The sequence below is a fragment of the Corapipo altera genome, unplaced genomic scaffold, assembly GCF_003945725.1.
Source record: "Corapipo altera isolate COAL_440 unplaced genomic scaffold, ASM394572v1 133, whole genome shotgun sequence".
In the NCBI taxonomy this organism is placed as follows: Eukaryota; Metazoa; Chordata; class Aves; order Passeriformes; family Pipridae; genus Corapipo; species Corapipo altera.
Window position 1 is genome coordinate 287,133 of NW_020884939.1, and position 23,852 is coordinate 310,984.

Consider the following 23,852-nt stretch of genomic DNA (forward strand, 5'->3'; position numbering starts at 1 on the left):
CCAGTCCTCGTGTCCTGTCCCCTCTCCCTATCGGACCTGCGACAACAAGTGGGAACTTTAATTCAGGTCCAAACACAGAACCTGGCTTACCAACCAGCTCCCAGCTCTTCCTCAGGGGTCTGATCTTGCATTCTGGTCATCTTTGCTGTTTTTTGAAAACTTCCAATTAGGCTAACAAAGCTGAATTAGCAAAAGGTATACTGCCAAAAATGAAGTACCTTATAAAACTCAAAAGTAGGAAAGAACTTTAAAGACAGTGGTTTGTTTTCTCAGTGGAAATAAGTGTGCTTCAGCAATGGGGGACTTTTTTTATTGTGTTTAATTTACAGTTTCATTGATTGAGAGAATTTCCTTTACAATCCAGTCCTTTCTAGCCCCTGTCCATGAATACTTTCCATAATTTTTCTCCAGGATACTTATATGTTACAATGTAAGCTGTTAGTATTCTTTAATATGCAACAAAGACGTTCTATGGACTGTTTTTAAGATTTACTTAGAGCACAGTTGGTTCTTTCTGATCAGCTCTCAGCTCTGTGGAGACAGTGGTCCTAAAGAGCAGCAAAACCAAGTCATTCTTCTACATGTGCAAGATGCTCTTTTCTATCATTGGGTGCTGATCACATCCAACAACTTAAGACTTTTGTTGTTCTACTGCTGTAGTTGTAGTCAGTCCCTCTGCTGTGATTTATCAACCAGGCTGTCACAGATGGCTTTGTACTGCTTAATTAAGGATAACTTCTGTCTGTGGGATTTGATGTGCCTTACTAGTATTTCAAACCCAAACAGTACAATCTTTCTGTTCTTGTGTGGGAAAGTTCTCCAAAATGTGGTGATTTAACAGGCTTGGTGTAATTCTGCATTTCCTGCCTGATCAACCCTGAATCTTACATCTCTTTTTAAATATGTGAGAATGTGTGCCTCAGCACAGGTCCCATGTAGGAATGTTTTAAGTAAACAAGTTCTGCTCCAGAATGATGTCCTTTGTTTCAGCCTGGACCCAGACCCTAATTTATGATTGAGAAGCGTCCTCCAGAATCCCTTTCATGATAAAAAATTTTTCAAATCCGGTGACTAAATTTAGGCTTAAAAATTCCATACTTGGGTATTTGAGAAGCTTGGAAATGACAGATTGCTCCAAAGTTGGTATGAGCTACAGAGTTTTCTGTAAACTTGAAATATTCTAATGAGATGGAAGACACAAGGTTTAATTAGCATTGTAGCATGTATAATTTTCACAGCTCACTTTGTCTCTCCACCACCCGTTCTGAAGCCAAATCAAGCAGTCTAGCTCTAGCTATATTTACTTCAGTCTTTTGCATTCTCCGCTTCACTGATTTTAAACAATGTCAGTTTGCATGCAGTGAAGGGAAAACTCAGATATGGAAAGACTCATTATGGAGGGGTGAAACAGAGGGAATAACTCTTTGAGGGATTACGTGGAGCAGTGAACAGGGAGAGGAAGGCACATGGATCTCTGAATTCTTTGCAACATCAGCAGTGATTGCACAGTCACGAGAGTCAGAACCCAAGGTATCCTGGCATGGCACTGAGCGCCTCAGGGGGGTACAGGGAGCTTTTATTTGTGCTCCCCTAAGGTGGGGTGTTGCGTGGCACAGCGTGAGCGTGCGTTGGTGTCCTGTGGGATAGAGCCACCTGTCAGGATGAGAAACCTGTTCTTTGCCTTGCACTACTGGGCCAGTGGATCTGCCCTGGGGAGCCTGTGTTCTGATGGATATGTGTTTCCTGAGGCTCCTTTTCATCTCCTGTTTCTATGTGCTGTGTACGACAGTGAAAAATTTATATAGTTATAAACTCCCTTCTTGCCTTGAAGTTTTATCAAGGGCAGACATCGTACATGACTGTGTTCTGAGGCGTACAGGATGTTCACAAGGCACACTGGCCCAAACTCCTCAATTTTCTGAGGAAGGTGGACTGTGTGTTAGTTTTTATGATCTGCTCAGCCACGCTCTGCCTGCTCAACTTGCATGGGGAGGTACCTGTGTGAGCTGGAACAGCTGTGCTTTAGACAAGTGGAACTATGCAAATCCTCAACCTGATTAACACTGGCTAAGTAGCTACCCCGTAGGAAAGACAAAAAACATTTGGAAATGCAAATACTTGGATCCAAGAGGAAACAGCTGTCAAAAAAACCCAAAGTGCTCATGTACTTCAGTGGTAATAAGTTAAAATGAGAGGATTTTTTTTCTTTTTCTTTTAAAGGGAGTTCATAGAATGAGAGCTGAAATTTCACGTGTGCTGGGGCAAGCAAGTAAGGCCCTAAGATACAACTGCCTCCTATTTTTCATTTTCACAGTGGTTGTGTTGTTCTTTTCCCTGGCCTGATGCAGTGCATCATTCTAAGATGTATGATTGGTTTGTCTGTTGCCTTCTAACACCGATTTTGAATGGAATAGCCATATTCCTTCTAATTAAGAATACAAGACAAGCTCTGTTAATGTGGTACTTGGTTCTTCATATTCATGAAACACTTGGAGTCTCTAGAGCCATGATATGTAACCCACCCACTCATCATCCTGTTCATGTATTTGTCATGAAGTAATTTTCCTGCTGTCTTTAGGGAGGCCAGACAATTCATGTCTGTTCTGTGTCAAGCTTTTTAACAAAGAACTTACTCAAAATTTCACTTGGTAGAAAAAGAAACTCTTTGATTGCAAAAGAAAACTGATTAAAAAGAGGAGAATTGGAGAGATGAATTATTTGAAAACTTGTGGGTCTCCCTGCATCCTACTGGGTCTATCTGTCTATGGGTAGCTTAAGGGTTTGAAAACAGCAAGAAGAGTAAAGGGCAAATGAATAGCACATAGTTGAGGAAGGAAAAGATTCTTGCCTTGTGAATCAGGAATCAACTCCAGAGGCAGCAGAGGCATCCTATGGATATAGCTGCTGGTAGACATGAGATGTTTTTACTTTTGTGTTTGTAAAAACTACTGTTCACAGACAAATGTTCAGGGGCATTGTATAAAAAGTGGAGTTGAGCTTAGTGGGTATGTGAGTGTATTGTTACCTTCCCCTGCTACATTATGTTTTCCCAGAACAATCTAGAAAACATTGATTAAAATATATTAATAGTTAATAATACAATGCTCACTCTCTGTCAGATTTATCTCTCTGTTAGATGTCTGAGCTGGCTTTGAGAACAGTAAAACTGGTTCCTGTTCTCATACCCTCCAGGTTACTGTTTATAATTACCTTCCACTCCATTGGTATTTCATTAAACAGGAGACCTACAAGAGCTGTGATAAAAGCCTGTGGCTATGCTGTGCATTTTTGAAGAGCTTTGTTGTCTCTCTACCTTTAAAATAGCAAGAGTTGTTGGGGATGAGAACAGTCTCCCCACTTACTTTGAGGAGTAATTCAAGTGATGCTGGCAAGGAGGGCTATGGGGTTTTTTAATTAAAAACAAACAAAAAAATTGCCCCAAAACCCCAAACAAATCAACAACACAAAGCTTCATGTGTTCCCAGTTTTCAGTAACAATTTATATTGGATTAAAAATACTATTATTCACCATTAATTAAAAATTATAAATGTAACTACATTTTAACTAGTCAAACATACTTAAAGATATATATACAGTAAAGTTTTTTATTTTTCTATCTTGATATCCAGTTACTTTTACATTAGAAAACGTAGTCTAGGTCAGTAGATGTGACATTTTATATCTGTTTTCAGGAATATTTAACCACAAGTACAGATTTATAACTATTTGTGGTTATAATCACACCTAAATTAATATACTTCCCTCACTGTATTTTAGTTAAAGTATCATTATCTGTAATTTCAGGAAAATACACAGTTTCAATAAGATGAAAATAGTTGTATTTCTCTATTTTTCAGTCATAAATGGGAGTACTGCAGTGCTGTGGGCTTTTTCTTGCTAGTGCTTTAGCTGGTAGACTAAACAGATGCTTTGACAGAGTGACATTGCATGAATATTTCAGGTTTATTACCAGTTTATGTGGTCTGTATAATTTTTTTTTGTACAATGCTGTCTTTTGATCTGGTTCTTTTTTTGTGTTGTGTGCTGTAAAACAGGAGTTAAGAGCACATCAGGACATTTTCAGTATCCTGCTAGCTATAGGCTAGATTTGGTAGTATTTTATCCAAGGCACCATGGCTTTAATACCTTGCTAGAGTGACACTGTTGATCTTGTAATTCCAATTGTCTCTCCTGCCACCTTCTCTAGCTCTTTGTCTCTTAGGTATCTTTTAGGTTGCTGGTAATTATACCTACCTGATTTGAAGGAGAACAAAAACTAAGATTTGGGGTTGGCTTTCCTCCCCACCACCCTATCCCCTTTCCCACTACAGCATTCCCTTCCCTCTTCTGTGGGTGTGCTGGAAGTCCTCTCACTACCCAGTCTGGAACTAGATTGGACTGTAGCAGAGTGCCAAATAGTAAACCAGAAAAACACAAGAGTGTAGTCTTGAAGAATTCATATCATCAGGGAGAGCAAAGTGAAATAAAAAGATGTGGAAATAAATCTGTCTGTTCCTGTTACACCCTTATAATTGGGTCCTTTGCATTTTAATACCTATCTGCTGCATCTCAGGAGGTAGTGGAAGCACATGGAGCCTCCCAGAAAAAGGCAGCTCTCTCCTGTGTGCTCCTTGCCACAGATCCCTGCTGCTTCCCTTGCCTGAGTGCTCATGGTGTAATGCAGCAAATCAATTTATTGAAAAACTAATCCTTTGAAGAAGAAAAGACATAAAAGCCACTTTCAGAGCACTTTGTTCCTGGATGATACACTCATGTGAAAGCAAAAATAGCCTGTAGGTATGTTAAGAAGTTTGAGTTTCATCATCTGATTCTGCATTTCACTAGTTTTCACCTGTTTGCAGTGCAGGTACATATGAGACTGCCTCTCTGCCCTTCCCAAATTTTGGCACCTCTGTGAGCCATATGATTCCTAACCAGCAGAAAAAAAGAGGATAATTTTGCTTGGGCAGCCATGAGGGTTTGTTTGGTTGGTTGGTTTTTATTGGTGTTTGTTTGTTTTTTGTGTTTGTGTATATTGGTTTTAGAGTTCGTTTTTCTCCATCCTAAATCTTAAATGTTATCATTACTCAGTAAGTGGTTGTAGTTGTAAATGTGGCTGGGCTAAGAAAATATTCTTTAATGTAGAAGAGTTTGCTGTACGTAAAGGTCTGTCCTACTCTACAAGTAAAATCTAACCCTCTGGTTACCAGTGGGCTGCAGAGTAGGACTGACACTTATGGTGGTGTGAAGTGGATGATGTCTATGGAATATGTGTCCAGGGAATGTTTATAGTGGTTGGGAGTAATGGACCTTTAAGCCAGTGTTCCATTTTAGTGTTTCACGTCCTTTGTGTAGTGCCAATTGTCTTGTTGAAGACCGAGTCTGAAAAGCAGTGGCTGCTGAAATCCAAGATGGTACTCGAAAATAAGTGCATATTGTGATTCAAAACATGGAGTTCTTTCTCAGTGTGTTTTCTTATTTTGAACTCAGTGGAGGAATGTCAAGCATCTATGAATATAAACATGGAAAAGTTCCATAACATCTGCTACTAATTTCTGCCAGATGAAAGTGGTAATTATGATGAATATTTTTGTTGATGATGCTGATACATTGGTCTAAATAAATCCTCTTGCAGACTGTGAATATCTAATTCAAAATACATAGTTGTATCACCAAGATATTGACTTAGTGCTCACTTAAATTATTAATAGTTTTAATTTGCTGGAGAGTTTATAGTTTACTATTTTAGCGAAAAAAAATTGCAGTGAAATCAGGCGGTGTTAATGTATTAAATGAAGAAAATGGTTAGAGATTACATATTTGTGCAGTCAGACCTTAGGATTGGGTTATATTGTTTGATTATTTTTGAGTGGTACAATAACCTTGTTAAAATGACCTTATGTATTTCAAACAAACCAGACTCCACTGAAGCTTTGACCTGATATTGCCAGTGAAAATTCTTGCTATTATCGTTGCTGCTCTTCCACCTTCCTTTTTCCTTCACTGTTGTGGAGTGCTTATGACATCTAAGGAAGAGCAAGGACAGTGTCTGAGTGGCAGGAAGGCTGTTAAGTCATTGAATGCTCAGTGTTGTTTTTTGTCAGCTAAAGGACTTCTCTGGAAAGACCAGGAGTGTGGACCCAGAATATGTTTATTTTCTAGATTTTTGAGAATCCACCACAATTGCTGTTTCATAAGGATGCTTAGGATAAGGGACTATGTATAGCAAAAGTGCAGTTCACCTTAGTGTCATGGACAGATGCTTGTTTTTTTCTCATTTCTTTAGGTATGGCTGATTTTTCATGACGCGCTTCTGCATTCTCCTGTTTGGGCTTCTTATGGTCCCAGTGAGAACTGGATTTGAGAAGTTGATAGTGAGATGGAAAAGACTTGGCTGGACCTTAGTATGGTGCTGTATTCATGGAGAGTTCGTCTGCATTCTCTCCTGCCAGGGTATCTAACTGTGGGATATGATAGCTGGGCAGAAACTGGCTTGCAATAATCAGCTTATTCACCAGCGTGAGGCAGCTCCATCCGTAACTAGAATGAGTTCATACTCTTAGAATGGCTTGAGTTTGGAGGGATCCTAAAGTTCATCTAGTTCCACCCCCTGCCAAGGCAAGGACACCTTCCACTAGACCAGGTGGCTCAAAGCCCCATCCAGCCTGGCCTTGAACAATTCCATGTGTTGGGCGTCCAGAACCTCTCTGGGCAACTTGTTCCAGTGCCCCTCACCATTTGGCCCAAGTTTGGCCCAAATCAAGTCTGTATGCTTTGGTAGTGAGAGTTTGTGAGATGATACCATAGTTCACTTTCAAGTGCCAGACTACTAATAGGTCAAAATGATCACAGGCTTTAAGGGAGTCAGTTTTCCAAATCCTCCTGGGACCAGCTACAGACACTCAGACGGTAGTCAGAAGGAGAACAGAAATCTGTTTATATAGAGGTGCTCTTCACTTTCTCTGTGAACTTGGGCCAATTGGAAAGACAAGTTCCTGAACAAGAGTTGTAGATAACCTGATAATGATTTACCTGTTAGGATAAGCAGAGGTCTCATTCTCCCTGGATACCATGATTTCCAAATTGTTTGAATACACTAATCCATTGTTATTTCAACAGCTTGATCTGCCACTGTTACAGTTTATTGTGCCATGATGATGCCCTCAGCTGCTCCTCACATGGCTTCCCCTCAAGGCCTTTCACCCTCTTCAGTGCCCTCCTCTGGACACTCTTTAATAGTTTAATGTCTTTCTTGTGGTGCCCAAAACTGCCCCAGTGTTGCAGGTGAGGCCGCCCCAGGACAATCCCCTCCCTGGCCCGGCTGGTGATGCTTTGCCCGATGCCCCCCAGGATGGGGTTGGCCCTCCTGGCTGCCAGGGCACTACTGACTCATGGACAACTTGCCATCAATCAGGACCCCCAGGGCCCTTTCCTGACACTGCTTTCCAGCCTCTCATTCCCCAGTCTGTCCATACACCCCGGGTTGGCCCATCCCAGGTGCAGAATCTGGCACTTCCCTTGTTGAGTTTCCTCTGGTTGGTGATTGCCCAGTTCTGGGATCTGTCCAGGTCTCTCTGCAGGGCCTCCCTGCCCTCGAGGGAGTCAACAGCTCCTCCCAGTTTTGTGTCACCTGCAAACTTGCTCAGTGTCCCTTCCAGTCCTGCATCCAAGTCACTGATGAAGATATAGAGCCCTGTGGAACCCCAGGTCATCAGTCTGGTGTCCTCCCAGTCACTGTCACCCTCTGTGCTCAATCCATGAGCCAATTGCTCACCCACCACATGATGTGTTTGTCCAACTCTGGGCTGGACAGTTTGTCCAGAAGTATCCTGGGAGAGACAGTATCAAAAGCTTGGCTGAAATCCAAAACGATTACATCAACTGGCTTCCCTTGATCAACCAAGTGGGTTACCTTGTCATAAAAGGAAATCAGGTTGAATAATCAGGGCTTTCCTGTCACGATGCTGTGCTGGCTGTGAGACTGAGTTGGTCAGGAACAACTGGAATGAAGAGAAGCATTAAGTGAGGTTTTTGTGGAGAGAGTACACTGTCACAAGGCTGTCTGTAAATACCATCAGATAAGGGGCAGTGAGTGTGTGCACTTGGTTTTCGTTTCAAAAAATTGACAAAACTGGTGTGAAAATCCAGTAGTAGTGGATGTCAAAGGCAATTTAGATATCACAGGATGTTCACTTTTGTTTTAGCAGCATGTGAAAGAGATAATTTTAAGAAATATCTTGTAACTGACAGAGCAATTTGAGTTTTGCAGCCTTTGTACTCATTAGTCCTGGAATACCATTCCAGAACCATAAATGTAAATTGGCTTCTGTTTTGATAGCATATCTAGGGATCCTGCTATAAATTACCTGGGACATTATCTTGTGATACTTATATTGCAGTGGTGTATCTGAACATGTGAATATTTGGTGGCAGAAGTTTGAATTTTCACAGAAACCTGATTAGTCTTGAATATTTTATATAACAGAATATATTAAATAACATAGTAATATTACCTCTTTCTACAAGTAATTGCAATATTAATTACAGGTACTTCCACGTAGTCAGTGTTAATAAAAATGTACATTTTCAGAAGAAAATGAATTGTATCACCAGAACAAGTGTGTGACATGCAGAAATATTTCACAATCTGGTGACCACTAGTATTATAATTTTCATGAAGCAGGTTGTGTACAGCAAAGCTGGGAGGGCAGTTTGTTTTACTCGGAGAATTATTCAGATACTGTGCTGAGAGAAGGTAGGCAAGAAAGGAGAAAGGCAAACAGGCCAGGACCTTGGTGTAATACTTAGTGTAATGACTCCCTCATTACATTTTTCAAATGGATGTTAAGCTGGACTCAGTATAAAAGCCCCATATGGAACCTTCTGTATGTAGAACCCATCTGGTCTAAACCAAAGGCTTGCCTTTTTTTTTTTTTTTAATTTTTTAATACTTGAAATAACTGATAGTTTGAGAGGGTTTTTTTTGTATTTATTTTGACAGAGTTTCGGATAAAATGTTGATGCATTTTCACTTGTTTGAAATGTCATGCATTTTGCTTTCCAATTTTCCCTTGTTATCTAGGGGCAGTTCCTTGGATGACCTCATATCTTGATTAAAATGTATAAAATGTTGTTTAGAGCCAGGACTAGAAGTGTTTTGTATTTCATCCAGTCTTGTTTGCAAATGTAATTAGGAACATTGCAGCTTGCTTTTTTTCTCCTATTTCATTGTTGTTGAGGCAGCTCTTATTTTTAAATTCAAGTAAAATACCTTTATGAAAATACCTCTGAGTTCCTAGCTATAACTACTTTCAAGAGCAGCTCAGCCAGATTTTGTCTGGGATGAGAGCAGCATAAAAGCAAAATGATTTAACAGAAGTTCACTGAAGTGCTTAGATCTGAGTGGCATCTAAACCTTTACATGTTGTAGCCTTTTCACATATTTGTGAATGCTGCCAAGACATTTCAAAGTAGGATGGCATTTAAAATTAATTGTTGCTGTTGAGACATCTCAGTTGCCCAGACATTTTGAGTGTTAAAATCTTACTGCTTAGCAGCATTCTCAGCTACTCTGTAACTACCATGGAGATCATGCTTTCTTGTACTCTAGTTCTTCAGTGAAAATACTGAGTTTCTTCTAGCAAGATCCAAGTGAAACCCAAACCTTGTAGCTTCTCAAAGTGAACTGTAGCTGGAAATCTGAAGTTTAAGGGTCAAAAGAATGCTAAACCACAGATGATCACATTTCTGTGACTCAGGTGTTTTGAAATGATTTATTGTATAATGAATTACCTGCCACAGAGCACAGGTGGTTCATAATGGTCAGTGTTGTAAGCAAAGCCACTAGGCAATATACATAATCAATGAAGGAAGAAATAAGATCATCACACAAATTAACAAAGCTGAGATGACTTCACTGAGGAAAGTCAACTTAGAAAATTTCAGTACAGCATGTGAAGGCTATCTGGAATTTTTTGAAGCTGCTTCCATAAAAACCAAATGTTGGGTCAGTGCATTTGTAAGGTTTCTCTTCTGAACTATTCGGATTTTGTAGGCTGGACTATAATCTAAATTTAACATTTCAAATGATCTTAGCTTTGCCCTTCTGTACTGTAGCAGCTTGTGACAGAATGGTATCTCCCTGGTGTAGAGAGGCTGATGTTGTACTAACTGAGTTCTTTGCACGTCATTAAGTATCATTTAGTACATTTACCTGTAGCTGTTCTGTGAAGTCTTTTAGTCTTCCCTCCTTCGTGCCTCACCCTGTCACCCAGTTTGCTGTATGTGGAGCTTCTTTGTGCAACCCTGGAAGGTGTGGAAGCCCAGCTCCTTGGGAGCTGTGCCTTGCCTTACCCAAAGCTGGGTCCTGCTGCTGGTTGTAGTACCTGGAGTATTCCTGGACTTTGAACCCTTGCATTAGATACCACTTTGAAGCACTGCTGAGTTGTGCAGTTGGGTACTATGGTCCTTGTTTTACACGTGGCAGTCTAGGCATCATGGTATTAAGGGATATATCAAGGTATTAAAGTATAGATCTCCTCACTAAGATCAGAACAGAAAAGGGGATTGTTTTATGGCTCTCTTAAGTATTATCACAGTGTTTAAATAATTAGATTACAATATCCCTAAACAAATCTTGTGAACTTTTCATAAGTCTGTATCTGGTATTTCTGACACTGTAGCCTTGATGAGGGTGAAAACTGAAAATTATCAGGCAGAATTTAAGATATCTGAAGCTACTACTACCTGGTTTTCCTGTGGAGGTGTGAGGAATAAAGGAGACATTATCATCTAGCTATAACTCTAAGCCAAAAGCACATGAACTTTCTGAAGCTCAGTGTGCATTCACATTTGCATTCAACACTTTGCTTTCATTTGCCTTATTTTGCACAGTGGGAAGCTGATGATGGTTTGTTTCTCACTCTTGTGATCTCTGCCAGCCCACAGAATAGTGTCTGAGATGTGCTAACAGAAACTAAAATACTCTCTGCCACTGTGGAGCCATCCCTGCTGCCGTGCAAGGCCTCTGAAGGTACCTGTAAATCTACTTCCCTCAGCCTTCCTTTGGAGACATGCAGAGGGAATGATATTGCTGGATCTCAAGTGACAAATGAGTCTGGTCAGGCTGTGTCCTGCAAGCAGCCCAGACAAGCCAGTGCAATTTAGACTTCCATTGCCCATGCACTTCATATTTCTTGCAGAGTATTTGCAGGTGATTTGATGCCTCTTCTAGCTCTTGTCTGCAGGTCCTTTGCTGTCACTAACCCTAAGTTTGTTGAAATAGCATAACAGTGAAAATAGTTAAGGCTTTATAAGAGCAAAAAGGCTCCCTGTATTTCAGTATGGCATGAAGGAAAGTCTTTCATGTGTTGTAAAGAATTTCAGAATTGGGTATAAAACAAAAGCTGTTTTACCAGGAGGAACATTGAAGAATTCTGTAGGATAGGTTTCTGACAGAAGAACATGCAAATTTTGTGTTATTTTGACAGTGAGGATTGAAGGCTATGCAATAGGGAGCCATTTTTCATCAGTATCAGTAAGTATAATTTAAAATCGTATTGATAAATGTCATAGTTTTGATCTTAAAGACTGCCTGTCAAAATGTATAGCAAAGTTAATTATAAGGAAATCATTGTACTACAAATTGCAGTTTCTGTTATTAAATTCCTCAATCATTTTGGATTGCATCCAGGTAAATCCAGCATTTATTATTACAAATATTTTGCAAAAAAAAAAAAGCATCAGAGATTGACTCTGGGGCCTTTCAAGTGGATATAAGATAAAATGCTGCAGAATAGAACAACACAGAGTCAGTGACAGTGTGTATACATTACACTATAAGTTTATCATCCCTTTGTCTAAAGCTCTTTCTCTCCCATTACTCTTTCAATCGTTTGTAAGAATTGTTTTTTCATTGTCATGATAGTAAGAGTGAGACTCTTTGCATTTATACCATCTTCTGAGTTACAAAAGCACAGGGTAACATAGCCATAGTCAGTGTAAAACTGAGCTTTAAACAGTGTCTGTGAGTTTATTTGTAATCTCTGGAATGAATTTATTGATGTATCTATAATGGTAGTTCTTCTGCAGTAAACTTCATAAAATATTGAGAGGGGGAAAAAGAGTCTTGTCCTGTTCACTGAGATAAATACCTGACTTTTGGTAAAACTCAGTGGCTCTTTGGACTTTGAAGCACTGTGAAGTGGGGTAGTATTAAATTGCTCCTGGTAGTAAATTTAATGATCTTTCTTAGTGAGCTGACTGGAAGTTTTGAAAATTATAATCCAGTTTCCATCTCAAAACTGACAAGCAGTTTACAGTGTAAATTTTGTTGAAGACAATAGGGGCGTGGTTATTAAATGCTTATTGCTTTTTTGAAACAGAAACCTTGGTTCTGGAATTGCTACTTGTAATTTTTTTTTCTTTTCTCAGCCTTAGAAGGCTTTTTTCTTAGTTCAGAAACCTAATATTTAATGCCTTTAATTTTAAAGGTCTTTGTAGATTATATTCTTTAATATACTGACTTAGAAAAATAACTTCATAACAATATTCTGAGGGAGTCTAAAAGCACTTGTCCATAGTGGCACTTGTAGAATGGCATAGGACACCAGCAGGACATTTGCAGTCACGTTTTTAGTCCTTATGATAGTGGTATATTGATTATATCCAACTACAAAGCAGAAAGAAGGGGTCAAGCTATTGTGAAGTACTTTGTTTACAGTGTTTTCATGGAATGCTCCCGTTACTCAAGAGCCCTGTCCTGGCTTTCCTGTGCATGTAATTTCCTTTAGGTGTTATGTGAGCTGCTTTCACACCATGCTAGCCTACTCAGGGAACGCTCCATCGGTGCTGCTGTGCTGGGAGGGGGGGAAAAACAGTCCCAGCTGACAGTGGGTCTGTTTATTCTTGTTTGCTCGGAGCTGAGTGGCGTGTGACTGGACAGGCTGATGGAACTGGGGCGGTTCGGTGTGTTCTGTGGGGACTCCACCTGCACAGGGAAATCAGCAGCCACGAAACGGAGAATTGTGGAAAACCTTTTCAAAGGAGAGCTTTCATCCTGACTCCTGTTAAACTGATGTTGCTTGCAATCTAGAATGTTAGAAATTTAAATCATCTACCAGCGGAAAAGATCTGAAAGATCTGTTTCCTTTAGTAACTTTAGGATGTTTTCCTCTTCCCTGTGAAAGATCTGTTTTGTGAAACCTTGCAAAAGTGTGATAGCTTGAATAACCCAACTGAATTTTTGGCTGAACATATGAGCACTTTAAGATGATGTACTGTTGTCTAAACTGAAAGAATAATACAGGGAAGTAAGGATTGTTAAATATATCATATTCATGGCAGGAGTGATGTCTAATGCTTCCCAATTTGTCCTAGTGAATTTTAAGAGAAAAAGAATATGTACTAAAATATTTGAGATAAAAAATAGTAGTGTTAAACACTGAATTTGAGAAGTTATTTAAATTAAATTTATGAAGCATAAAAAGTGTTTGTTGACATGAGATGAAAACTATGGAGAACACATAAAACTGGTAACAGTAATTAGTTAAAAGAGGTTCTTGGAGAACTGAATTCTCAGCCAGATGTAGGATATGCAAAGCTTTGGGAGCCAACATATATGTGTAAAGCATCCACTGATTTCCGAAGCCTTTAGCGTTCCTAACAAATTTACCTTGCCATTTCATCTTTCCCACAAAACCCTCATTCAATTAGGTGACTCATGGGAAAGGACAATGTTGGCAGGATAAAAAGATGGCATGTAAAGAGTCATTGAGTAGAACTACCTGGTGCTTTCTGGCCCTACTGGTGCCATTCTTTTTTCTCTGCTGCCTGGGCTCCAAACCAGAGCTGATTAGCGCTGCCAAGTGTTTTCTGCTACTGCTCAGCAAATCTGTAAAAGGCAGCACAAACACAAGCCATTTTGTTAGTATATCCTGGATGCTTGCTTTCCCCAGAGATTCTGTAGTGCATTTTGGGAAGGGTTTTTTTAGAGCTAAAAAGAATGCCATGAGCTAAGAAAACCTTTGGGATTTGTGCTGCTGGAGTTGGTGTATCACCCTTCCCTGTGCCCCCATGTTTGAAAACAAAAACATAGAGATAAGGAAAACAACTTCATTTAGTTTAATGTTTTCAGGTAACACATACACATATTATTCCCACAGATAGGATATATAATGGGATAACTGAGGCTCCTTAGTGAAACTGGAAAGATACTACTCCAATGTTAAGAGTGTTAGTTTTGAAATAAATAGTATGGGTAGGAGGCGTTCTTGAGGATGGAGTTGGATGGGGGGATACTAGGAGCATAGAAATTATGAAGGACTAAACCTTTGTTCCTGGAAAATGGGTCAGAGTGAAACTACAGCAGTGAATAAGTGAATATACACAGGTGTTTGTTCTTCCAGGAAGATTTTTGCCTCATTCCTAATCTTTGGCTTATAAAAAGGTCTTTGAGACTTTCTTCACACTGGTGAAAAATTGCATTGACCCCAAAATAGTTATTCATTTGTTTAGATTTATTCATGTGGTTGAGTCATTGCAGCCAGGGGATCTTAACTAGTTCTGGTTGCATTGAAATTTATAATGAACTTCGAAAGAATTATAGCAACTATTGATTTTTAGCCATTACGTTTACAGAAAACGGTAACTGTGGGAGTCACTATGCCTGCAAATTGGCAGGCAGAAATGTTTACTCAAACAAGAAAAAGGGAAATAAAAGGGATGGTGGTGACCTGTAGCTTCTTAAGGTAAAACATAAAGGAGTCCCAGGAGATATAATTACTAAGCCAGCTCTCATTTTTGTCTTGTGATCTTCCTGATTTTCACTACTGTTCCATTAAGTGTGATCAGAAGGATAAGAGGTACAATGGAGCTCCCTGTCAACAGGGGACTTTCAGGCAGAAGTTTTTCAGATCACGCTTAAAATCAGATCCCATAGTAATAGTAATGTCAATGTAATAAGCTGTGTCTTATGTTATATACTTGGTTTGTTGTACTTGCTCTTACTGTGTTGAGCTTTCATGTGCTTCTAAAGGTACAGTATAACAAAGTCATATTTAACCATAAGTCTCAGATATTATTTGCCAGGCAAGGGTGAATTGCTGCTCTGGGGTTCACTTCCCTTCTTTTTCATAGACCAAACAAATACTCTTGCTTGGCTTCTGAAAATCTTGTATTTGTCATATTCTATATGGCAAGAATGTGGGGAGAATTTCTGTTCACAGTGACATTTATAATTGCCAGTAATAGAGTGTAGACATACTGCCATAGGTATATGTATTGGTGTTGCTGGCATTGGATTTAATCATTTAAAATAATTAGGGCAAAAAAGATCACTGAAAAATTTGCTATTACATTTTTAAGATGTTATTACTGGTAACATATATGCCTTAGAGGGAAAAATCCTAAGTGTGAAAAATCTGTTTTCAAAGATTCTGCAGTTTTGTTTCATGATTGAGATTTCTTATATAAGAAATACAACACTTTGTGGAAAACAAAACAAAAAAAACAACCAACAGAAAAAACCACCACCCAAAGAGATAGAGATAATATATCAGGCTTGTTACAGCCAGCTTCTCCATGTTGATTAAAGAAAAGGTATCGTGAAAGGAGTAAAAGCTGCATTTTGACTCCGTCTAGTAGCCCTTTCTTTATTCTTGGAAAGCTGACCAGGTAACCTAGGTAAGTGTGAAGGCTTATTCTTTTGAATGTTCTTGTATCTTGTCCCTTCTGTGTGCAAGGAGTGAGTCAAAAATCTCAAGCAGAGCATTTGATTCAGTTTAATGCTGAATGTCCAAATTTCATTGTCATGATCAAAATCTTGTCAAAAAGGAAACACAACTCATACATAAAGCAAAGAATTTATTGCTAGTGTAAAACAAACTTTCACAGTCTAATCGAAGAATCATTATTAGTCCACATCCATTTGCTACTGGATAAACAAAAGAAATCAATGCTACATACAGAACTATATCCCAGTAATAAATAATACAGGTAAAATTGTTATGCACACACAGTACTAACTGGTTTCAATCCCTTTTCCAGCTGTTATGCTCACCATTCCTTGCTCCTGTGAATACTAAAATAAAGAGCTTCTGTCGGGTGTTCAGGCGTAGGGGAGATGCACCCGTTTGCCTTGGAGTATATTAGGCTGATGGTTTCTCTTTCTTCCTCCTCCTGCTTTTTTTGTCCCTTTTTTAGTTGATGTGGTAGGCAAACTAGATATGGGGTAAAAATAAGAGTTTTTAAAGCCAAACCCCTTATTCTGTCAAAACTTTTCTACCTGCTGGGTTTGTTATTTCTTGTACAAACAAATATGCTTTCCTTTGTCCATGGGAAATGGGAGACAGTGTCATACTGGGGTCTTTTTCATCATGTTTTTCCTTGGAACAGATTCCCTTTCGGGGTTAGGGGCAAACTTCAGTGATAAGTAGATCAGAAGTCCTCAGGAGCACAGAAATTTGTGCGCTATAACTTTCTTGATGCCTAATCAAGAAAATTTGGGAAGAAAGCTTAAGCCTGGATTTTGTTTAATTTTTCCAGTGACAATTCCTTCTCTTGTGGAACACTTGCTTTTCTTGTTTGAAAGAGTGTCAGCAGTATTAAGAGCTTTGGGTGCCACCTCTTCACGTTGTCAGGAGAGTCTCTGTGGATGTTGAAGCTCTGTCTGGGCTTGGGTACTGGGCTGGCTTTCTGCTCCTGATGTTAGAATGGAAACCTTACGAATCTCTAAGAGAAAAAAAGGCTGTTAGGTAAGACAAGAGGGGCTGTGTTTATTAAAATAGCATCCAGCAAAGGGAAAACCTAAAGAAGAGAACTGATGTGAAGCAGCAAACCCCTTTCCTTTGGTGTATTGTACCGTGTGGTGTTTAGGGGCAGTATTTCCTCAGATACATTGAGCCTTCAGGGCCAACCCAAAATGGAGCTGCCTTTCCTGTGAAGAAAGGGGCTGTAAAGTGAGGATTTTTCTGGGGGAGTGTGTGTGTATGTGCAGTTCTGAACCACGGGTGCCTCAAAAATGGAGCGTGTGCTTCCCGGGGCAGGTGACTGGTGTGCCCAGAGGGTGGAGAAGCCAAAGCTTGTGGAAGTTCGGTAGGCAGGGGCTCACCTGCACAAGAGGGGATGTCACCTGCATGGGGAGGGGCTCACCTGCGTGAGGGGGGGGATGTAATCTATGTGGGGAGGGGCTCACCTGCGTGAGGGGGGATGTCACCTGCATGGGGAGGGGCTCCCTGGAGGGACACGTGGGGCAAGCTGCTCCTTGGTAAGGAGGGCTGGAGCTGCCTCAGGGCCACCCCTTCTCTATTCTCAGGGAGTGATTTATTTCTGGTGTTGGGTTATTTGTGGGTTTGGGCTGTTTCAGCCAAAATCTGTTTGCCTCAGGTACTGAGGTGGCCAGTACAGAAATGGAGGGCAGGGTCCTGTTGGGACAGGGACAGCTCTGTGGAAAAGCACTGTGGCATGGCCAAAACATGGAGAGGGAAGAGGAAGGGTGAGCAGACTGTGCCAGGGCAGTGAGGAGAGCAGGGATTTTGATAGGAATGCATGGGAGCAGGAAGGGTCACAGCAGGAAAAGAGGTGGGTCTGGGCAGGGAGGAGGTGGTGGGAGCAGTGTTGCACGGGATGGGATGTGGGAATGAGAGCCTGAGGACGAGTCCCGTTCATGAGCTCATGGTGGACTCAAATTGGACTCTCTTATCAGAAAAACTGATTAAAATTCAAATTCTTGCCTTTTTTTGCGAAACAAGGTGGATATTCCGTGGGAAATATGTGGGATGGGTACTTTACAGGTGACCACACATCATGGGATAAGAATTTCTTCTGAAGCTGAACATAGTCTAGCTCTTCTCAGTACCCATACTATAAACACTTCTTCCCTAAGAATACACATTAACATGTGCTAGAAGCTGTCTCTGAATCCAGTAATGTAAAACATGAAGACCATTGCAGACTAACTGTGCGTAGAATTAACAAAAAAAGGAAAAAAAGAAGCAGATGAACTTGGCTAAGTTGGAGCTAAAATCTTGCAGTACTCCATGGTTATACAGATCACTGAGGGAACATTTTACCACTGTTGCTGTATCAGGATCACTGCTGGCTAATAATCCTGGCGTGAGGTATTTTTTTAGCTGCGTTTTTATTGATTTAAATAACTTGCAGTTAATCAGATTAATTTTCTTCTTGCTTTTAAGTGCAAGTTGTCTTCTTTCAGATCAAATGTATTTTTACATATATAAAATATGTAATAGCACAATAAACCAGCTCTAATCTGTGTATAAATTAGTTGATGAAGAAAAACTGTATACAGAATATCTAATTAAGCATAACAACATTCATATTTTTAACTCTATGCTTAAATTACAGAAGTAGCTGCCAACTATTCCACTATAAAATCAGATGATGTAGCAATATTTTCGGGAAAAAAATAAAACTTTTGCTGCACCAGAAATCATCAACTCTATCTTTGCACTTAATTAAACTCTAGCAAAGGTAAACCGACAATGAGGACTGTAGTACAGATAGGGGAACCACATATGCTTTACTGCTTTTTAGTTATGTAGCAATATAAATCATATTGGCAAAGGTCACTAAGTGCTGTTTGTAGTGCATCAAGCTCGTCCTAGCAGGAGTGGAAATTCCTAACAAATAAAACCAAAATACAGCTCAGATTCAGTGGGAATACAGTTCTGATATCCATCATTCCTAAAGACCTGATGATCCATAAAGCTATTATGCTTTTATTTGTTCCTAGTTATGTATCCTCTTGCCCATGCATATGCTCATGTCTTGCCTTTACAGGTGCACGGTGTTTTGAAGGTACTTTGTTTTGTGCTATCAGAAGTGATAGCTGGGTGTCATAAACCATTGCCTCAATTGGAAGAGGTTAAAGTGGTTGCACCCTTCATTAGAAGTGTACAAGAAATACAGCAGGGTGCCAATCGGGTTTGGAGATGTAAGAAGGTTCTAAGAGAAAAATTCCAATTTTCTTTCTACTGAACAGGCTCAGGAGAGTGCGTTTATCACCACTGACATTAGAAAAAATACCAGCTTTGTTTAGAGTAGTTATATATGTATTCATTCAAAAAATAGTTTCTTTAACACCATTAAGTGTAATTTTGATATGGTGATCTTTATGATCTAAAAAATCTGGAACTGATAAATGGAGCAGGATTGACTCCAGCCAACAGATACAGTGAATCACTCAGGCAGGTCTCATTTTTAGGGGTGGAAATCAGCATCAAAAAGCATTAAAAGATTGAGGTGAACTAATTGTGCATTATGGTATTGAAGGGATTGTATGTCCTGGCTAGGATGCTGAACAGTTGCTCCAATTTTTTGTCAACTTCCACAGCTTTCTGTGCATTTGACTTTCTGAAACATGACTGAAAATAGGAGTGTGCCCAGACCCAGACAGGAGGGCTGAGGAGTGGACTGCAGTGCTGCTGCTCTAGTGTACTCCCCTCACTGCTGACTAGCAAAGAGCAACTGTTCAAAGATGGGCTCTGGTAAGTAATTGTCTGCTCCTTCCTCTCTACAGGGTAACACCACACACAGCTTCCTGTAGCTTTGGATTTGCTTCAATGATTAATTAGTGCATTTGTATTTGAATGTTTTTCTTCATGGGAGGTGTTGGTGCACTGGAACCAGCCCTAAAAGCATGTAACAGCTCCTAGACTAATTTAAAGTTCAAAATTTGAAACTAGGTAGGCAATTGTGGGTTATTAGAGTACATATGGGAAACAATGACTGAGTCTCAACGAAAAAATTGTTTGAAAATTGAACAATTAGAATCTAATACTGTCTCCTTGGATTGCTAAGGTTGTCTTCTGTCGCATACGCAGTACTGATGTGCTGGGTAGCACAAGTTTACAGCAGACAAGAAAGGCAGGAGTCTGCTCAGTGGAGTGGAAGCAAAAACATCTTGTCAACTTACTTTAAAACAATTACTGGAGCTTTTCTGTATTTTTCTACAACTTTTTTCTTCCAGTAACTGGGGATTTTACACTGAACAGTTGTGTGCAATTACACCATGGCACTATCCAATTAACCACCCAAGGTAGCACAGCTCAAAGAGATTGCTAAATGATGTGTCTCAGCAGTGATCCGCACTTGTTAACCAGGGGGCTGGAGCAATGTTCTTCTGGAGTGGTGAATCCATTTCATGGAGCCTGCATGCTGTTTTAAGAAGTACAGTTTTTCTTGGTGTCCATATGTGTATTCTAATGGTGTATTTGTGCCTGGTTACTTCAGACTAGAAAGTTTTTCCATGGTGTGTCTTTGTTCCTTCTTCCTACCTGTTGCATGTACACGTTTTGATGTGGAGGGGGCGATTTCAGTTCCTTTCTCCTGCTTATCTGACATGGAGGACTCTGCTTCTGAAATTCTTTCCCAGTAGAATAGCAAACATTTTACTCCCCACTCCTTTCCTGATTCATTTTGCCAGCACAAGGTCAATTTTTTTCCCCTTGGGAAAATAGTGAATCAATGATAACACAATGAAATTGTGTTGTATACAAACTCACCAGTTTCAAATCTTCGAAATCCTCTTCTGAGTGTTCTACCACCCTCTTGGTGGAACTCCAAGCTCATTCTCTCATTTTCTTGGATCTGCAACATTAAGTAATAAGCAACCTCCCTCATCGCCCCCCCCCCCCAAACCCCAACCAACTAAAAAAACCAATTAAATGAACAAAGACCACCCCCCAAGCCCCTCCCCCTCAAAAATCCCCAAACCAACCCAAACACCTAAACTACATTCGAGTCAGAATTGGATATGATTGTCTTTAACATGAATACTTTGTCTTTATTGACACAAAGATCAGCTTAGGGCAGTAAATAAATAAGATTCCTCATGATACATCACTGAGAATTAGGCTCACATCACTCCATGGAGTGATGTGAAGTAAGGCAGTGAGCTTGGAGACCTTTTGTGTGTGGGGGGGTGTCCACCAGGTCCTCCTTTTGAGCTGGGGGGGCAAATGGAATAGCTCCCATTTTCCAGCAGCTGGTACCCAGACATTCTACTTCTACGCAGATGTAGATGAAAATTGCACCAGATTTCTTGTATTCCTGTTTTATTCCTGTTTTCCTTTTTTTTTTTCCTTTTTTCTTTTTTTTTAAACTGAGATAAGTATGAAAGAAATTAGTAGAAAGCTTCCCATTTACTTTAGTCAGCTTTAGGTTGTAACCACCAACATTTCTAGTATTGGTTTAGAAAAGCAGGCATAATTTTATTGGCCACTTAGGAAGCTTGACTATTGCAAGAGTTGCATGACAGTCAGATTTGGATATTCTATTCACATGCTCACACTTCAAAGAATTTCAGAAGCCAATCATTGATCTTACAGGTTGGCATGCAATAAAAGTATTTTTATTATAAAATAAGGTATCTTATGATGACAAATACAATAAGTAATTTTTTTTGCTTTACTTTGACCTGTATCAGATGTAGTCTAAAAAGCAATAATTGATGTGATATATGTCACTGAAAGCACACAAGAGGGAAAGAAGGCACCGAATAAAATGACATGGTTGATTTATTAAGACTCAGAAATCCCCCAGTTGCATTTCTCATGAGTGTCATAACACATCTCTAATTAGTTTGGAAAGGCTATAGGAGCTGGAGTGCTGAATCAAGCAGTCAGACTTCACAGAAGTTATAACTGCTAAAATATTCCTGTGTTCTTATGATGCTGATCATGTTCCCTTGCAAAAGCAAAAGCAGCTAGGATTGTAAGCTTGCTTCACTGTGCAAGCAAAACACTTATTTACAAAGATATATAAGTTTCCTGAGATGACAGACTGTACTTACTGCTTTTGAAAGGGGGTCAGAGTAATGTCAGCATTAGAAAATGATTGTCTCCTGATGGTGTTCTTGGACAGCTGGTCAGTCTCTTCTTAAAAGAAGTTGAAGCATGAATCAGTATGTTGTTATTTCTTTTTCATGAGCTCATTAACCAAGCACTTTGTGCAGCAAAATACCCCTTCCCAAACTGTATCTGTCAATACAGAATGTGATGATCTGTGTTTGTGCCAACAATATTTTTGTTATTGTTCTTCTGACATGGTAAACTGAAACACTGCCTTTCACTTCAAAATTGAATCACTGACTATGTAAAGGAAAGATGTTCAGAGTTCTAGCCATATGTTCCACTTGCAAAACTATTCCAGGGACTGAACAGCCCATTGTTATTGTTAAATCTCTGTTATTTTTGCAGTGGATCATGTCCAGCAATTAAGCTTTATATTACTAACAGGTTTTAGCTCCAGCTTTGGGATGTTTGTATGATTTTTGAATCTGTTGACTCCTCCTCAGAGAACCAAACCCCTTTCTGCCACGAGTGTTTAATTTTGCCTCTCTTCATTGCATTCAGCCCAGCAGCATCCTTTTGGGCATAAAATGAGTTCAGGGGTGCTTCATATTGGATCCTGTGAAAGGCCTTAGCAATCACAGTCTGGAGAGATGGGGTACAATTCCAGCATCGAAGGACGCAGTCAACCAAATGCTGATTTTTGAAGTGTGCAGTGTACTGTATAAAAAAAAATGGATCATTTTTGAACATCAGTCGGATTAGACTAACACCAGAGTGCCCAATTTTCTTTGCCTTTTGCTGAGTTTTCTTCTGACATGTCATCGTAAAATTGTTAGAGAAAACCACAGGTTCACTTCAACAGAAACTTAATGCTTTCTGGTTGCAACAGAAGCCTGGCACACTCAGCAGGGATGCAGGGACAAACTAGGAAATCTCTCCTTCCCCTAGGCATTCTTGAGGCACCTCATTTTATGTACTGCTTATATATAAACATATAAATATTGTAAAGTTTCATGTAGCAATAGAAAACGCCCTTTTGCTTGGATTGCTTTTACTGTTAGACATTTGCCTAAACACATTCTTCTCAGATTTTTGTTGGTTAGACTGTTGTTAACCAAAACACACTCTGAACAAACTGAGTGGTCTGCCTGGGATAGACCACCTAGAATAGATAGAGTTGATTTTTAACTTTTAACCAAAAACATTAGTCTAACCTTTCTGAGGTAGTGGGTTCAATATGTCAACAGACTTGTTTCTTAGGCTTAGCTTTTGGTTTTTTGTTTTTGTTTTTTTTTTTTTTCAATTCCCCAAACTGAAGAACTTCTGTGGGGGTCTTGCTCATTCAGGGATGTATAACCCTTAATTTTAGGGTTTTTTAATACTCCTCCCTGCTCTTTAATTGCTTGGGTTTGGATTTTTTAAATGGTATTACTAAGTATAAATAGTTTTTATAAGCACTATCTCTTATTTAATAGAATAGTTAAAATACTGCTCAGTATGGAAGTATTTTATTAAACTTTCAAATGTGATTTATGATTGGTTTTTTTGTCTAAACCAGCTCCCCTCAGCTTCTACTGGCCTCATGCCAGTTCCAGAGTGATTTCTAACTGGTTTAAATTTTGGCAATTTAAAATTATATATTAGAACATGTGTAGTCTTTGATAGCAGACTTAAAAAATGCACTTTTAAAAATACATAAAAAGCATAAAAAGTGTAAATGGATTCTACAGCCAGTGAAGACGTTTTTGTAGGAATGCATCAATATCTACTTACAGTAATCTGCTGAGATTATTCTTGTATTGAAATTGTACTTTCAAATAATTAGATATTTGTCTGGAAAGCTCTAGGGGCTGGGGAGGAGAACACTTCCATAAGCCTGATGTTTTTATAGCATTTGCAGTCCATTAGTCAGAAGACACATTACTCATTTTTTTCAGTAGTGGAAGATTTATATCTTTCAGTTAATTACTCATACTTATGGTTTTAATGCGTGTAGAGTGTTCACTTCAGAGTATTCCTTTAGACATATATGAATGATA

General features: G+C 39.4%; 1 long non-coding RNA gene across 4 annotated transcripts in view; it reads left to right on the forward strand.

Annotated features, from left to right (window-relative positions):
* The window catches only part of LOC113955435, a 320,550-nt gene that overhangs the window by 158,603 nt on the left and 138,095 nt on the right, over positions 1-23,852 (forward strand). For all 4 annotated transcript variants that reach the window (XR_003530550.1, XR_003530551.1, XR_003530552.1 and 1 more), the window contains exon 9: positions 19,353-19,506. This is a non-coding gene — a long non-coding RNA (uncharacterized LOC113955435). The remainder of the gene's footprint in view (positions 1-19,352; positions 19,507-23,852) is intronic.